At 41.7% G+C, this 14,458-nt stretch overlaps 1 protein-coding gene across 1 annotated transcript in view; it reads left to right on the top strand.

Annotated features, from left to right (window-relative positions):
• The window catches only part of LOC135209764 (stromal interaction molecule homolog), a gene marked incomplete in the record, with an annotated part of 256,094 nt that overhangs the window by 109,998 nt on the left and 131,638 nt on the right, over positions 1–14,458 (top strand).

Below are 14,458 nucleotides of genomic sequence, written 5' to 3'. Positions count from 1 at the left end.
ATGTCTATTATAGGCTACACGAACCATGATGATCATTGCATTTCCCCCGTGTTTTGCTTTGGAGGGTTGTTGAGGACGTGACTTTGTGTAACTTAGTAGGTTACAATATAAGTGAGTGTGTGTGTGATGAGAGAGAGATTGAGAGAGAGAGAAGGAGAGCAGAGAGAGAGAGCGAGAGAGAGACGAGAGCTTTTTTTTTTTTTTTTTTTTCTTTTTTTTTTGAAACCACCAACCAAACAAACCTACTAATGAAAGAAAAGGTCTGTTGATGATTTCAGAAAATACAGATTGCATGTAATATTTTTCATTAGCTTATTATCATCTTTTATGGTTATGCTGTATAGTTTATTCAGTATTAAACCATGATAAATTCTTGGAAACTCGAAGACGAATTTTTGGCTAAATTTTGAATTTCTCTCTCTCTCTCTCTCTCTCTCTCTCTCTCTCTCTCTCTCTCTCTCTCTCTCTCTCTCACACATAGTTTAACGTTCACGATCCTGTTTATACAATTTACATTGTCCAGGTGAGCTATAGATATCTAGAAGCTCGATTCCATTCAACTGAAGAAGACTCCAAGCCATCTTGCATAAGATCACGTATGTAAGTGCCTTAGTTATAAGGTAAACGACCAAATGGGCACCATTTCACTCGAAATTACCACTTTTTTCGCTCGATATTTAATTGGTGAAACAATACAATTATACATCTTTAAGCACACCATTCAAAAGATTGCAAAGTAGTCTTTTGAATGGTATGCTTAAAGAAGTATAATTGTTTTGTCGTTTCACCATTTATATACCGAATGGAAAAAAAACTGTCATTTCGAGGGAAACGGTGGCCATTTGGCCGTTTACCGTACAACAAAGAATATAGCTCTTAGCTCGTAGGCAACTGTACCCTAATTACGGAGCCTACAGGAAGTCCTACCGAGATTACGACCAACGTTTTTGTGTTAAGTTTAAGATTATTTTCATGCATAAACGATGACGTTGTATGGTTATGCTGTATAGTTTATTCAGTATTAAACCATGATAAATTCTTGGAAACTCGAAGACGAATTTTTGGCTAAATTTTGAATATATATATATGTGTGTGTGTGTGTGTATGTATATATATGCATGCAAAGATTCATACACACACACACACATATATATATATATATATATCTATATATATATCTAATATATATATATACACATATATACATACATGCATACATTCATAAATACGTACACATACATACTCACATACTATATTATATAGACATACATTACAAATATTTGATATGAATTGACTATACTACCTTTTCACTTGCACCCAAGGGATATCAATAATTGAATCTTGATAGCCGTAATTTATTTTACAAGTTATAGTGAGAGTGATATTAAAATATATTTGTTAAAAAAAAAAAAAAAAAAAAAAAAAAAAAAAAAAAAAAAAAAAAAAAAAAAAAAAAAAAAAGAAAAGTCAATAGCGTGTATCAGTGAAAAAAAAAAAAATTTCTTCTTCCAGCGTTTTATTTATGGATGTTAACCTAACAGCTAAATGAGAACATTGGACGTCAGCCCTCAAGCAGGATTTGAACTCGTGTTTTCAAAAGTTGCAATTACGAAGCATTACTGACCTTACTACCGGGAGGAGAAAACACACACACACACATATAATATATATATATATATATATATATATATATATATTTATTATAATTTTCTTTTTACTTGTTAACTGCTTAGCATCAAGACTTCGTGAGTTATATTTAATTTCTAGTAAAATCCACGAATAAATATGTATATATATATATATATATATATATATATATATATATATATAGATGTGTGTGGTGTGTGATGTGTGTGTCGCGCGCGCGTGTGTGTGTGTGTGTGTGCACGCGCGTGCACGCGACACACACACACACACACACAACACACACACAGAGTTATGACGCATTTAACTGTTGAACTTATTCATCTCCAGACTAGAGTTCGAAGCCTCGCTTGGATCGTCATGGTTTCAGTGGAAATTGTATAACGAGAGGAACTTCGAGGAGTTGATTTGTATGACCTTTGTAATATCCATGTGTGTGTTAATGCGTGTGCTTCCTTTTATGTGCGTGTTTATGTATTATATATGTACGTCGTTCGATGAGCGTCCGTATGTGTCTATTTCTCCATCAAAATCTATAGCCGTTATTGGGTAGATCCAGATGTCCGCGGAAAAGGGTACGGAACGCGCGAGTCTAGGGGGGGAAAAATGTTGGTCTTTTCCAACGCGATTTCCTCCTGTGTTCCTGAACTAATGACGCAGAAAGTTATTGGGCGAAGCTGTAGTTTAGCTCGTTTCCAAATTGCGTCATTGAGTGGATTTGAGGAAGTCACATTGCGAAGTGCGTTAGGAAAGTTTCTGATGGGAGAAGCTGCGCCTTTTCGTTGCACTGCGGGAGAAACTGTTGAGGTATTGTGTTTATATCACCTAAAAGACTTCGTAGATACGTGATGTTATATGACCACTTTCAGGTGAGCTCTGTTTAAGATACTAGAGTGCTGTATGATTAATGCGGCTTTATTTTGTTCTATCACGAAAAAATTATTAAACTATTTTAAATTCAGGAAGGAATGAATTAGAACTTGATTATATTGAGGTTGTAAATCTAACTAATTAAGAACTATTAATATGTTATATATATATAATTATATATATAATATATATAATATCTATTTTTTTTTTTTTTTTGCACGTAATTGTATACAGTCTGCTAAACCGCACACTAGCGCCATCTGCCATTATGAAGTCAGAACATGACAAATTAGATAAGTGAAAAAAGAAAAAAATAAAGGTAACTGGACATATTAATTAAGAATAAGACGGAAGTTTACCTGATGATGTATAGATCAGAAAGTGAGTTCACTTCTCACTTATCGAAGTGGTTTAGTTTCAAGGACCAGGTCGTTTGCGAAAGCAATAATAATAAATCACACTCGAGTTTGGAGGTTTGAATTTCGCTTTTTATTTTTTTTTTTATTGTGGAAGGTTTGATCCTTTGTCATTATTGTAATTCTTCTGGAAGGATTGCAATACTGGAAACAATCTTATAAATTTTACCTCGTAGGGGGGTTAGTCGTTCAGTGAACCTCAATGCGGATGTAACTGGTAGGAATTACTTGAAGGGTCTTTTGCACGGGTGCCTTCCGGCCCCTAGCTTGCAAACCCCTTCGTTTCCTTCACTGGTACCTCCTTTCCACATTTTCCTTCTATTTCTTCAAATCTTACCTTCCCGAACTCCTCCAAACAAACATTGGTTCATAGTGCAGCTGCGAGGTTTTCCTCCTGTTACACCTTTCAAAACTTTTACTGTCAATTCCATTTCAGCACCGAATGACCTCATAGGTCCCAGTGCTTGGCCTTTGGCCTAAATTTTATATTCAACTCATATTCAACGATCTCTATAATTATAACTTTAAGAGCAGTCCCTGTCATGTAAGCCAGGGGTAGCAGTACTTAGTTGTCAAGTGTTTATGTTTTGCTGTCCGTACAAGGGATTCTTAGGCATCTACGTGGATTCCCTTCTGGTATTCAAAGTCGTTAATTAGAAAAAAACTGTTTTTACCTACAGATGTTGAAAATAGATATTTTACTTTCAACCTCAGTGTGCGACATTTTTATTATTATCCAGTGGTCACTCTCGTATCCAGAAATGAACAGACTGATGCTTGTTCGCACCTGGTACTTATATATATAAACAAAACCGTACATAAAGATTTGAATAACGTTTATACATATTGAAATGTGACGTGTTTCCTACTTAACATGCAAGGGAAAAGCTCTCTCTCTCTCTCTCTCTCTCTCTCTCTCTCGCTTGCGCGTGCGCAGCGTAGCATGAAAGCGTCCTCATATGTGCAAGACATCAGAAACGTTCAAGGTCACTTACAGTTTGCCTCTTCACAACTTTATCATGTAGTTTTTCATGTATTTTTCCTCGTGATGGCTGTAAGTAAGTAGAGGAGGGACTGGTCTATCAAGCTTTCAGACTTCATAGAAAGCGCATCCAATGTATGTAGCAGTTTTAAACACTTGTGTGAGGAATCCTTTACATACTTCGACCGAAGCAATGGAGATTGGCCGCGAGTTCGCGCTATGACGTCATCAATTCCCAGACGCATCGCAGGGCGATTTTTTTCTTTATTAATATGACGCTCTTATGTCCGTTTTTTTCTTTTCACTGGATTATGTTCCTTCATAGCCTCTGTATTTCCGTGTAAGTTTGAATTCCCACTTTTCTTAGAAATCTCGTCGAAATAGTTATCTACAGGACTTGAAAGGGCATACAGTAGAGTGGTATTGGCCAAGAACATTGAGTGCAGACAGACAAAGCATTGGTATCTGTTGGAAAACCCTTATATGATCATGCATTAAACACTCAGTGTGGATGTTTCGCAAAAGAGCCGTATGCTGCTGTTGTATGTTTGTGAGATTTTAAGGAAATAAAGGTAATATTTAGTTCCTGTTGAACCACGGTGACTGATTCTACTGTAATGTGTTTGAATTATGCTTTATTTTATCTTATATATATGTGTGTAAGTGTTTAAGTACACACACACACACACACACACACATATATATATATATATGAAATTGTAAGATCTACACCATCGAACCAAAGCCGTACCCTTAGACAACTGTTGAAATTCGAGAATTCGAACAGACTGACCAATTCACTGGAATCTGAATTCCAGTATACCGAGGAAAACAGAGCCGCAGAGGGAGGAGGACTGTGAGCGTGAGAAATGACCGAAATGGTTCCTTCTCAGAGAGATACTACTGGCTCACTTCTCACGTCCCCTGAAGCTTTTCTGCTAGTGTCTTCCTGCCTGGTACTCGCATGTGTCCGCTACAGACCTATAAACCACAAGAGAAACGATACTGCCTTCTCTTTTTACCTTGCATACTACCACATTCCTTGACCCAAGCGGCCGATCCTTCGATACTGCAGCTTATCGACTTCAGGGAAGAAGTTATCGAAAAGTTAACCGAGTATGTGGACCATACAGCTTCCTTGCAATGTAGTAGAACCAGGTCAAAGGGAAAATTAAAGAGATTTCAATTCCCCCCTTTGGAAGAGATTATTTAGCTGAATGCTTTACCAAAAGGAGATTAATTCTTTCCTTTAGAGAGATGTAGCTGAATGCCTCCAAAAGGAGAGTTTCTTTCTCCTTTAAGAGAGATGGTAGCTGAATGCCAAAAAAGGAGGATTTTCAATTCCTTCCTTTAGAGAGATGTAGCTGAATGCCTCCAAAAGAGATTCATCTCCAAAAATCCTCAGACACTGAGGCCAAGCGGCAAAAGGTGTCTTGGAGAAACAAATCCACATTTATGTATATCTAAATGTGTACATTTACATAACTGTGGATTTGTTTCTCCATTTGAAGACTCGTGCTACTATAAGGATTTTTTAAAGGTGTCTTTTTAAATCTTGTCGACGTATAATTTTTAAATATTCAGATTTTGAGAAACACGAAAGGGCACACTGTCATCAAACACATGGCCGATAATTACCTCCTAACCAGCCAGCATGGAAAATCAACTATAAGTTGCCTACTACCCAAGGTCGATAACCAGAGAGAGAGAGAGAGAGAGAGAGAGAGAGAGAGAGAGAGAGAGAGAGAGAGAGACTTACATGCCATCTAATGGGCTACATACAAAGGGACGGAGAGTATCCGTGAGACCGTACATTCATGTATAAAATCAAGGAGCCCTCGGTTCCGAATATACTAAAAAGTCCCATGAAAACCAGAAGCCTCCTACTTGTAACCCCTTCCAACCCCTCAGTGTCCCAATCAATTCGAAATCATAACCAAGCTGAAATTGCCCCCGTTTGTTCCCTAAATGGCAATCTCTATTTTTGCAAAGTGTCATCTGCAGTGTCTGACATTATTATTATCAGTATTATTATTATTATTATTATTTATTATTATTATTTGCTCTATCACAGTCCTCCAATTCGACTGGGTGGTATTTACGTATAGTGTGGGGTTGTCCGGGTTGCATCCTGCCTCCTTAGGAGTCCATCACTTTTCTTACTATGTGCGCCGTTTCTAGGATCACACTCTTCTGCATGAGTCCTGGAGCTACTTCAGCATCTAGTTTTTTCTAGATTCCTTTTTCAGGGATCTTGGGATCGTGCCTAGTGCTCCTATGATTATGGGTACGATTTCCAACTGGCATATCCCATATCCTTCTTATTTCTATTTTCAGATCTTGATACTTATCCATTTTTTCCCTCTCTTTCTCTTCAACTCTGGTGTCCCATGGTATTGCGACATCAATGAGTGATACTTTCTTCTTGACTTTGTCAATCAAACGTCACGTCTGGTCTGTTTGCACGTATCACCCTATCCGTTCTGATAGCATAGTCCCAGAGGATCTTTGAGGCCTGATCGTTTTTCTATCACTCCCTCAGGTTGGTGCTCGTACCACTTATTACTGCAAGGAAGGTAGCTGATGTTTCTTGCACAGGCTCCAGTGGAGGGCTTTTGCCACTGAATCATGTTGCTTCTTTTTGTACTGGTTCTGTGCAAGTGCCGGGCATTCGCTTGGTATGTTTTTTATGGGTTTTCATTTTTCGTATTGCACTTCCTACATATGGGAGAGATGTTATTTCCATCTATCGTTCTTTGAACATATCTGGTTCTTAGGGCCTGATCTTGTGCCGCTGTTATCATTCCTTCAGTTTCCTTCTTTAGCTCTCCCTCTGTAGCCATTGCCAATTGTCATCGCTGGCTAGTTCTTTCTTTAGTCTTTCATGTATTGTTCGTGCATTGGTTTGTTGTTCCAGTCCTCTGTTCTGTTTGTCATTCTCCTGTCTCTGTATATTTCGGGTCCTTCGTCTACTTATCATTATTATTATTATTATTATTGTACGCTGGAAACAGACCTTCTTTCAAACAAGTTTTATTAAAAATAATGGCAGAATTCACAGAATTGATTTTGTACAATATTCTTTCAATTCTCCTTATGATTTTCCTTTCTGGCACGCTGGTATTATAAAGCAGCTGTCCAATGTTCATCGTGCTGTAGGTCGTCAACGGAAATTTCGGGCGGGCTGGTGTTATCAAAAGCAAACTGGTTATCAGGGACAGGCTGGGGTCGTCAACAGGTATACAGGTGGTTTCGTAGGTCGGGGAACAGGCCGTAGTCGTCAGGGGGTCTATCCGGTATTTCTTGTTATTTCTTTTCTGGTTTTCAAGGCGTCTACATGTTTCGGCCACCTCGTTTGGCCATCTTCGGGACGGGATCGCTGAGTGCAATGGTCTGTGTCAGTTGTTTGTTGTTGGAGATTAAGCCAGCCTTGTGCTGGCACGGGCTCTTGCTCCTAGAGCAGCCCGTAACTGGAATATCTGTAAAGATACAAAAAAACAGTGCTTTGCGGTTAGTTTTGGAAAGGAGATAGGGTAGTGACAGGCAGGATTGCAACCCCTTTGAACCTTACGGTACCCATCAGTAGGAGAGAAAGTTTTATAGCAGTGAGACTCAGCCTAGCTGAAGAGTGCTGAGTAGGAGAAGGAAGCGAGTTTTTAGTTTGAGGAAAGAAGGCGTTACCTATAAACATTTTAGGCGCAATATATATACATGTGTGTAGCATCTGAAAATATTGCAATATATATCAAACCAACATTAAGCAAGTATTATAGTATATATACATGTTCATGCATACTCACACTTATACATATGCTCCCAAAGATGTTTATGACTCCCATTTGCTACCAGTGAAGTAGAGGGTTTGTGCTTTGTGTGGCTTTCATTGTTTTTTTTGTTTACAAGACACTAGGAGATTCCCATGTGTCTATGGAGAAATGCCGTGTGATTCATCCTTTTACCTGGGTGGGAGGTGGTGAGACATTAGGAGATTCCCATATGTCCCTATGTTATTTAAGATGTGTCTGGTGATCTGTGCCGGTGTCAGCTCTATTTCAGTTAGGTTTGATCTGTAAGATTGTGTCTCTGGGCAGTCTAGTAGGTAGTGTTCGAGGGGCTGGATTGCCTCTCGGTCACAGTACTGACATAACCTGCCCTCATTTCCTATCATTTGCCAGGTGCAGAGGTATCCTAGCCTTAATCTGTGTGTGATGACTGAGATTTTCTAGTGGTTTGTTTGTGATGCCATGCGGCGTTAGATTTGTGACATCCACATACCACTTGGACGTCCTTGACTCTTGTAGGTAGTGACGTCGTACTTCACTCTCTTCTTGGAGTTTGGCATAGCTTTTTGCCATTTCCTTTAGGTGTGTTATGGATGGTTGCACTTTTATGCTTACTGTACTGCAGCTGAGGGCACTTTTGGCAAGGAAGTCAGCTTCATCATTTCCCTGGATTCCCACTGGCTGGGTATCCAGTTTAGTGTTGACTCTCCTGCCAGCAGCTTGATGTGAATTGGCCAATGATTTTTGTGGCTGTTATCAGTGTCACATTTTCTTTTGGATTTGTCGCTTTGATAGCGAGTATTGCTCCTTTGGAGTCAATATGCACTGTTGTGTGTCCTTCTTTTAAATTGGAATTTTCTAAGGCTTTTAAGATTGCCATAGTTCCGCTTGTAGTATGGAGGCATTGTTGGATAGCCTCCAGCTTCCTTTGAAGTCTTGTGTAGCCACTGCTGCTGCAGTTGCTGGAGCTTCTGTGTCAACTGAGCCATCAGTGTAATATATGTTTTCAGCTGCTGTGTTCCCGATTGCTTCTTCTGCTGCAGTTTTCATTTGTGCTGCTGTGCACAGTGCTTTGTTTGCCGGTAGTATTGTGAAGTTATACCGGATTGGGTCTTCGACCCAGGAGGTGGTTTTTGGTATACCCTCAGGTGGGACATCCTTTGTTATGTGTTTCACTGTGTCCTGCATACCCAGTTCTCTCAGTGTCTGGGAGTATACTGCCCGCATAGGTTTTTGGCGGGTCTAGTTCTTCGTGCAAGTTTATGCACGCTTGCATTTTGTTTTGTTGTGGTCCATTTCTGTCGTTTCTGATGGTTTTGCACAGAATGGCAATATTTCTTTGGCCTATCCTGTGCTTGAGAGACTGCAGTTGTGTCTCTGCCCTCAAGAGACAAATTCTTGTCCACTTTTGGGGCTCCAAGTATAAGTCTCATTGCGTTGTTTTGGATGACTTCCAGCCTCTGCTGTTGATCCTTTCTGAGATTTGTCAGGACTGGTGCTGCGTATTCTACTTGTGCTCTGATGGTTTGTATGTAGAACCTCCTGAGCAGATGGTATGTCGCACCTTCTTGCAATGATGTGATTTTTCTTTAGGGCATTAAGTCCTATTTTTGTTTTGGCTTGGAGGAGCTGTATTGCTTCTCAGGAGATAGTGAATCTGCAATGCAGACTCCCAGATATGTGTAGCTATCCACCCAGTCTATGACGTCTCCTTTCAGTAGAAGGTGGGTGGATTTTGATCATGTTTTGATTGCCATGGCTTTTGTCTTATTTCTGTTGATTTTTGAGTCCCAGTTGTGTGCACTTGTCCTCAAGTTTTTGCAAGGCTTCTTGCATCTTTTGGAGCTGTCTTTGAGGGCCGAGCTGACGATGCAAACATCGTCAGCATATATGAAGACCTCTACTCCTTGTGGTAGCTCGAGACAGGCTACATTTTTCCATAGGACATTGAATAAGAAGGGGCTTAGAATGCCCCCCTGTGGAGTGCCGTTTTCAAGAGAGTAGTATTCTGACATTCTGCCTTGGAACACTACTCTTGCTTCTCTGTCTTGCATGTATCCTTTTGTCCATGTAAGCAGGTTGCCCTTGATCCTCTTTCTGACTAGGGAGGAGAGGATGGCTGCTGCATTGGCTAATTCATATGCCAAGTGTCAGATGTATTCACGCTATTTATTGCATTCGGTTGGCTTGAAGAAACGAGGTCTCTACTTTTCATTGGGTCAATACCTGTGGACGTCACGAGCGATGTCATCAGGGGACCCGTTGCTGGTTGGCTGTCCTCTTCGTGGGCGGAGCCTCATCCTTATTGGTGATGGTGGAGGTCCCCTCGAAGGGCGTGCTACCAGGTCGTCCTCAGGGCGAGAGCTTGAGCTGCGATCACCCTCAGGGTTACTAGGGACGTCCTCAGGATGAGAGCTAATGCTTCTATCATCCTCAGGATCCCTCTGGTGCGATGGTCGTTGTGGGGCGGTGTCTGCTGTTCTCCTGACGGCGGTGGGGAGGAGGAAGGTCTCCTGTGTGATGTTCAAACTGGGCTTCTCCCTCCCGATGTGCAGCGCTTCTAAGATTCGCAAAACGACGTATTGATCGGGTGCCTGGTCGATAACCTCGAAGTTACGACGATGTCGCTGCGTCGGATTCTTTTATTATGGGCAGTCCTTGCATGATTAAATACCGCTCCTTCCTGCGCGTGACAGGAGATCCTCTTGGAGAGGCGCATTGACGTCATCCCGATGTAAGTTCCGAGGCATCCTCGGATTGGGCACGTGTATCTGTAAATGACGTTCGTCCTCCTCAAGGGATCCTGCAACGGTGCGGGGTTATTTTTCATAATAAGACTGCATGTTTTTTACTTGTATAAAATATGATCAAGTTGATCTGCTTGTTGTTGTCGGTCGGGGAAACGTGATTCCTGATTATTTCCCGTAGGGCTCGCTCGTCTTCTTTTATACCGCCGATGGAAAGGTGCCCCTTGTAGAAAAAATTAATTTTTGCTGCCTGGGCCGGCGGGGTTCCTGTAGGTACCATTCTTCCATGCTCTTCCTGAAGACGTTCTGGATGCTTCGGTTGGTGTGTCCGTTGTTTACTAGGACCTGGGCTGCACGTTCCATCTCCTTATGGGTGTCTGCCCATGTTGAACAATGGGAAAGAGCTCTCCTGACGTAGGCGCTGATGGTGGTGTCCTTATAGCGTTCAGGGCATTCACTCTCGCCGTTCAGACACATTCCCAGGTTCATGGGCTTCGTGTAAACCCGTGTAGCGAACACGCACCCTCCTTCTGTTCAACCAGGACGTCCAGGAAGGGAAGACGGCCATCACGGCTATATTCGATGGTAAATCGTAAACGGCTGTTGGTGTGGAAGGCTTGACGTATTTCCTCGATCTCCTCCCTCGTTCCTGCTTGGATGAAAGTGTCATCTATATATCTTACGTATATAGGTGGCTTCCTAATGCTCCTAAAGACACGCTCCTCCACCATGCCCATGTAAAAGTTCGCAAACAGGACCCCGAGGGGGGATGATCCCATCGCTACACCATCGATTTGTAAGTACATATGGCCATGGTGGTTAATGAAGGGAGCCTTCTTGGTGCATATTTTCCAGCAGAGAGCGAGGGCGTGTTCGGGGATATTTTAGCGGGTCGGTGGATGGGTCTCTGTAGACACGTTCAAGGATCATTTCGATGGTTTCATCTACAGGAACGTTAGTAAACAGCGACTCTACATCCATCATGTGCGATACTGCCTCCAGGGGCGCGGATCTTAAGGCTTGCAGAAACTCCGCAGACGACTTCAAACTATGTGTGCTGGGGATGTAGGGGGTGAGAATAGTATTTAGTTGTTTAGCAAGGTGGTATGTGGGTGCTGGTATTTGGCTAATGATAGGTCTTAAAGGGTTTCCATGTTTATGAGTTTTCACATTTCCGTAGAAGCGCTGCACATCGGGAGGGAGAAGCCCAGTTTGAACATCACACAGGAGACCTTCCTCCTCCCCACCGCCGTCAGGAGAACAGCAGACACCGCCCCACAACGACCACCATCGCACCAGAGGGATCCTGAGGATGATAGAAGCATTAGCTCTCATCCTGAGGACGTCCCTAGTAACCCTGAGGGTGATCGCAGCTCAAGCTCTCGCCCTGAGGACGACCTGGTAGCACGCCCTTCGAGGGGACCTCCACCATCACCAATAAGGATGGGAGGCTCCGCCCACGAAGAGGACAGCCAACCAGCAACGGGCCCCCTGATGACATCGCTCGTGACGTCACAGGTATTGCCCAATGAAAAGTGAGGTACCTGTTTCTTCAAGCCAACCGAATGCAATAAATAGCGTGAAATACATCTGCCACAGACCATTGCACTCAGCGATCCCGTCCCGAAGATGGCCAAACGAGGTGGCCGAAACATGTAGACGCCTTGAAAACCAGAAAAAGAAGAAATAACAAGAAATACCGGATAGACCCCTGACGACTACGGCCTGTTCCCGACCTACGAAACCCACCTGTATACCTGTTGACGACCCCAGCCTGTCCCTGATAACCAGTTTTGCTTTTGATAACACCAGCCCGCCCGAAATTTCCGTTGACGACCTACAGCACGATGAACATTGGACAGCTGCTTTATAATACCAGCGTGCCAGAAAGGAAAATCATAAGGAGAATTGAAAGAATATTGTACAAAATCAATTCTGTGAATTCTGCCATTATTTTTTAATATTATTATTATTATTATTATTATTATTATTATTATTATTATTATTTACTCCCATTACCTTATACCTATGGAAAGTTTTCCTTTACTTTATTTCAGCCATCACAAATCAACCAATAACGGTACACTTTATTTAAAAAAAAAAATTCACTTCTAACTAGATGGAGATACTATGCAATCTTAAAGCCATTTCTAACATTTTCGTTTTCAGTCAAGGCAACAAAACATACTGAAATCCACACAGGGTAGGACACTCAAGGTACAGGGTGGAACTTCTGTCTCTCAATCAGGACATTCTGTAACCTGATTCATCATAAATTGGTGAAAAAATTAAGAGGAAAAATTCACAGAGAGTTATGCCATCGGGCGAAGGCAGGGATAAAGACAACTCTCTCTCTCTCTCTCTCTCTCTCTCTCTCTCTCTCTCTCTCTCTCTCACGACATCTGTAACCCGGAATTATAGGAGGAACAGCAGATTGTGTTGAAGACTGGCTAACTTATAGAAAACAGAGTCGTAATAAATGGTGAAGAATCAGAATGGGAAGATGTAATGAGCGGAGTTCCCCAGGGTTCTGTCCTTGGCCGTCTCTTGTTTGCTACTTACATTAATGACATTGATGTAGGCTTAACTGGCAGGATAGCCAAATTTGCAGATGACGCCAATTTAGGTGTAAATGCAGCAGTCCCAGATGCAGTGGAAAGTTTAACAAATGATCTCATGAAAATATGAGTGGTAAAAAATGGCAAAAGCCTTTTAACGAAGTGTTACAAATAGGAACAAACAACCCTCATGCCAGCTACATGCTGCTTGGGAATGACATACATAGTGTAGAACAAGAGAAGGACCTTGGAGTCTTATTATTAAGGACTTAAAATTCACAAAACAGTGCATAAAAGCTGAAAAGAAGGCACAGAAACTAGTGGGATACATAAAGAGGCAGTTCAAATACAGAAACAAGGAAACCGCTGCAGCTCTACACATCAATAGTTAGTCCCCATCTTGAATAGGCAGTACAGTTTTGGTCACCGACACTAAGAAAAGACATAAATAGATTAGAAAGAGTACAAGCAAGAGCCACAAAGTTAATTCCATCCATCAGGCAAATAGGTTACCGAAGGCGACTAGAGAGCCTGAAAATGTATGGCTTAGAAACTCGACGATTGCGAGGACAACTAATAGAAACATTTAGAATACTGAAAGGCATAACAAAAGTAGACAGTAACCTATTTACATTAAACGAAAACCAGACAAGAAATAATGGATGGAAACTAGAACATACCATTGTGGGAACTTCTTTACATACAAGATATGTGACACATGGAATAAACTTCCACCAGAAGTTGTAAACAGCAACAGTGTGGAAGAGCTTAAAAGAAAGTTAGATAAAATCATTAGGACACTGTAAATGCACAGTAAAACCTGCTCCATTAGAAAATTGAGCACACGATGCCTCCTCGGATGGACTAACAAGTCTCTGAGACCTTGTAACTACTTGTAAACTGATGAAGAGTCTCTCTCTCTCTCTCTCTCTCTCTCTCGCAGGGCATTCTGGAGCCTGGATTCATCATAAATTGATGAAGAAATTAAGAGGAAAAATTCACAAGAGAGTTAGGCCGTCTGGCGAAGGCAGAGATAAAGGCAAGATTTTGTTTTGTTTTGTATGGTGTTATTACGGTGCATGGAACCAGCGGTTATTCAGCAACGGGACCAACGGCTTTACGTGACTTCCGAACCACGTCGAGAGTGAACTTCTATCACCAGAAATAAAGGCAAAAGGAAAACATCAGAACAAGGGGCAAGGCTAAAAGAATTGGTTACTTGTTCGGGGTGGTGGATCTGGCCAAGTATCTCTATAGACCTTGGGTCTGGCAAGCAGTCGGAGTGCGTGGGGTTTGGCGTTGGGGTGTTGGGAGGTGGCGGAGGCGGCGGTGGTGGGTCCGTATCAAATGACGACCGAGAGGTTGTGGCTTACATTCGAGCTTTTGCATTGTTGCAATTTGACCATTGTTTTGCAAGGGGCAATAAGACGGGGCGAATGCGAGGCTGTGTCCCATATAG

The sequence above is a fragment of the Macrobrachium nipponense genome, chromosome 38, assembly GCF_015104395.2.
Source record: "Macrobrachium nipponense isolate FS-2020 chromosome 38, ASM1510439v2, whole genome shotgun sequence".
Lineage (NCBI taxonomy): Eukaryota > Metazoa > Arthropoda > Malacostraca > Decapoda > Palaemonidae > Macrobrachium > Macrobrachium nipponense.
This window is presented reverse-complemented; position numbering and strand designations above follow the sequence as displayed.